The sequence below is a fragment of the Ailuropoda melanoleuca genome, unplaced genomic scaffold, assembly GCF_002007445.2.
Source record: "Ailuropoda melanoleuca isolate Jingjing unplaced genomic scaffold, ASM200744v2 unplaced-scaffold5858, whole genome shotgun sequence".
Taxonomy (NCBI): Eukaryota; Metazoa; Chordata; class Mammalia; order Carnivora; family Ursidae; genus Ailuropoda; species Ailuropoda melanoleuca.
In genome coordinates, this window is record NW_023232258.1 from 3006 (window position 1) to 7193 (window position 4188).

The following is a 4188-nucleotide window of genomic DNA, read 5'->3' on the forward strand; positions in this document are numbered from 1 at the left end:
TGTGGTTTTGATTTGAATTTCCCTGATGGCTAATGATTTTGAACATTTTTTCGTGTGTGTTAGCCATTCGTATGTCTTCATTGGAAAAGTGTCTGTTCATATCTTCTGCCCATTTCTTGATTTGTTTATTTGTTCCTTGTGTATTGAGTTCTTTGTAGATCATGGATACCAGTCTTTTTATCTGTAGTGTCATTTGCAAATATATTCTCCCATTCCGTGGGCTGCCTCTTAGTTTCTTTGACTGTTTCCTTGGCTGTGAAGAAGCTTTTTATCTTGATGAAGTCCCACAAGTTCATTTTTTCTTTTCTTTCTCTTAGAATGGCAAAAATTGACAAAGCAGGAAACAACAAATGTTGGAGAGGATGTGGAGAAAGGGGATCCCTCCTACATTGTTGATGGGAATGCAAGTTGGAATAGCCACTCTGGAAAACAGTGTGGAGGTCCCTTAAAAAGTGAAAAATTGAGCTACCCTATGACCCAGCCATTGCACTACTGGGTGTTTACCCCGAAGATACAGACATAGTGAAGAGAAGGGCCATATGCACCCCAATGTTCATAGCAGCAATGTCCACAATAGCTAAATTGTGGAAGGAGCTGAGATTCCCTTCAACAGATGACTGGATTAAGAAGATGTGGTCCTATACAAATGGCTAACAGACACATGAAAAAATGTTCAAAATCATAAGCCATCAGGGAAATTCAAATCAAAACCACACTGAGATACCACCTTACGCCAGTTAGAATGGCAAGGGTAGACAAGGCAAGAAACAATTGTTGGAGAGGATGTGGAGAAAGGGGATCTCTCCTCCAATGTTGGTGGGAATGCAAGTTGGTACAGCCACTCTGGAAAACAGTGTGGAGGTCCCTTAAAGAGTTAAAAATTGAGCTACCCTGTGATCCAGCCATTGCACTACTGGGTGTTTACCCCAAAGATATAGACGTAGTGAAGAGAAGGGCCACATGCACCCCAATGTTCGTAGCAGCATTGTCCACAATAGCTAAATCGTGGAAGGAGCCAAGATGCCCTTCAACAAGTGACTGGATTAAGAAGCTGTGGTCCATATATACAATGGAATATTACTCAGCTATCAGAAAGAACAAATTCTCAACATTTGCTGCAACATGGACGGCACTGGAGGAGATAATGCTACGTGAAATAAGTCAAGCAGAGAAAGACAATTATCATATGATTTCTCTCATCTATGGAACATAAGAACTAGTATGATCGGTAGGGGAAGAAAGGGATAAACAAAGAGGGGTAATCAGAAGGAGGAATGAAACATGAGAGACTATGGACTTTGAGAAGCAAACTGAGGGCCTCAGAGGGGAAGGGGTTGGGGGATTGGGATAGACTGGTGATGGGTAGTAAGGAGGGCATGTATTGCATGGTGCACTGGGTGTTACACGCAACTAATGAATCATCGAGCTTTACATCAGAAACCGGGGATATACTGTATGGTGACTAACATAATGTAATAAAAATCATTAAAAAAAAAAAAGAAGCGGTTGCTCTGCACTTCTTTTTAGATCAGAACTTCTCAAAAGCACTCTCCCTGCACCCCCTTCCTCCACCTAGATTTCTCTTCCTAAGAGTCTGGTTTACCACTAACTTCAGGACAATGATGATGTACAACACACCAAACCCTTGAAACAAAGGATTTCAAGAACCAAAGCCTTGCAATTAGGCTGAATGGAAACATGTAAAGGGCAGCATCTGCAACCTCACATTTCAGGGTCTTACCCACCGCTGACCTCGGGCCCCCAGGAAGGGCTCAGGACGATGGCCCCTTTCTCATGATGAGTGAGGTCACGGTGGACTGGAGAACAAACAGCTAAATCTGCACAGTGAAGACTGAGCCCAGTGCCCACACCCACCCAGTCTCCCCAGAGGAGCTGGGAGAAGAGGGACACGAGAGACAGCCTCCACGGGACCCACACGTGCAGAGAGGGGGACAAAGGAGAGAAGCAATTGAAGAAGTTCCATGAATATAAACCCCCTTTGGCATTTTCTGGAAAGGCCATAACAAGGATTTATTTTTGATGAGGGTTGATGTTTCCCTGCAAGACCAGGGGTCCCAGGGCCACGCAGGTGAGTCTTGTGAGGTCCACGGTGCAGACAGGATGCCCATTTACACCCCTTCCAGTGTCCCCTGTCCACAGGGGATATTATGTTATAATCTCTACCTCTCTGATAAGAGAAAAGGAATTGTGTTCCAATCTGCATTTATTTGATGGCTTGTGCAGGGGAACCTTCTCTCTCAGGCCAAGTGGTCATTTATGTTCCGTCATGTGAGAGGCACCGTCCAAGTCTTTCTATGTCATTGTCTGTTGGAGTTTTCTCTTTCAAAGGTCTTTACTCATTATGGGTCTTAAATTTTTTTTTAAAGATTTTATTTATTTGAGAGAGAAAGCGAGAGAGCGAGAGCACGAGTGGGGAGAAGCAGGCTCCCCACTGAGCAGGGAGCCTGACATGGGGCTCGATCCCAAGACCCTGACATCAAGACCTGGGCCAAAGGCAGATGCCTAACCAACTGAGCCACCCAGGAGCCCAAAGGGTCCTAAATTTTTAATGTAAATATTGAATACATGGTGTCATCATGCCATTGCTATGTTCTTTGCCTATTGCTTGTGCAGTATTCTAACTAGATATATGAATCCTTCCTGTTCTCTCCTTGGGGTCCTGCTCTGATAGAAGGCCACATTCATGGACACATGAACACAGGTGTATTGAGAACCCGGCCTGTGGACTGAAGGACAAAAATGAGCAAGCGCAGACATGGCAGAAGGGAAGACTCGCAGACTCACCAGGGCAGGGCTGAGGCAGGAATGAGAAAGCTGTGGGCACTGGTCACTCACTCGCAGACAGTCTTCCAGTCCCCACGTCCTGCCGAAGCTGTTCTGGGGCTGAGGATTCAGCGGTAGGGAAGCAAGGCAGACAGGACCTGCTCTGGCGGGATTCAGTCTGGTGTAGGGAGGAAAAGCATTCGACCCTCTTGAGGTCTCTGGCTTGGCCTGAGAATTAGCAGGAGAAAAATGCGCAAGTTCATTTAATGTAAGTTTTCCATATCATGGGAGCCCTGATAAGGAGAACAAAGGCCCAGAGAAATGGCAAAACTGAGATGTTTCACACTAGTGTGAATCAAGAGGAAATGGCGGGAAAGTGCCCAAAATACCTGGGTGGGAGTTACTGTAACAAGATCTCATAACTCTCTTGGCCTGGACTCCCATCCCCTCGGCAAGGCCACTTCCTTTCTCTTGGGGCAGGGATGGTACCTTTCCCCAGGTCTGTCTCTTGCTCTCAGGAAGAAAAAGGGAGATAAGGATGTTCTTGTACCTGCTGATTTCCAAGTGTCTTTCAAATAACCTTATGCCAAAGTGGGCAGGTGAGGCAGATGAGGTGGATGGGGTTGATGGAGACCAGGGTGGGTGAGGCGGGTGGGGCGGATGGAGAGAATGGAAGGGGGACATTCCTACAGGCAGCAGTCATTTCGTCTTTGTCACCATCTCTACCTGTGTATCAACAGCACCTGGGGAGTCTGAGCTTGTGTGGCACCTACAGGAGAGAAGATGCCCCCCACCATCCAGGCCGAGGGTGCTGGAGGCCAATGCCAAAGCACACAGGGCCTGGGGGGCAGGCGGGGGGAGGGTGCTTGCTCAGCTTCTTCTTCCAGTCTTCGAGGTCCTCACCCCACTTGGACTTGAGGTCAGGGGTCTCCACTAAGAGCCTCCCTTCCTCCAGGATACAAGCACCTGTGGCCCTCCAAATGCCATGTTCTCTTTGGATCTAACTGCAGTAGACGGTGTCTGTGTTCTACCAGCATTTCCAGCTGTCCACCTATCGCTCCTACGCACCTGAGCTCCAGGTCTTTCGCTCCCAACACCAGCTTCTGAATATTTGAGAGACGGCTGCCCTCTGACCACACGAACCACCTTCCCCTGAGCTCCTGGAGGATGGAATTGTCTGGGGATTACAACCCTTAATGGGTCATTGACAGGAAAGGGTATGAACCCGAACGCCCTTGCCGCTAGATAGGGACACCTATGAGCTGTGACCTGCAGTCTCCAGAACTCCTCCAGGAGATGGAGCCCAAGTCACCCACCCTCAGGCCCACCCCCCATCTGCCTCCCTCTCCCATACCAGGTCTCCCAGGGAACATGCCCTTTTTATGCCTTTCAAAAATTCCTCAT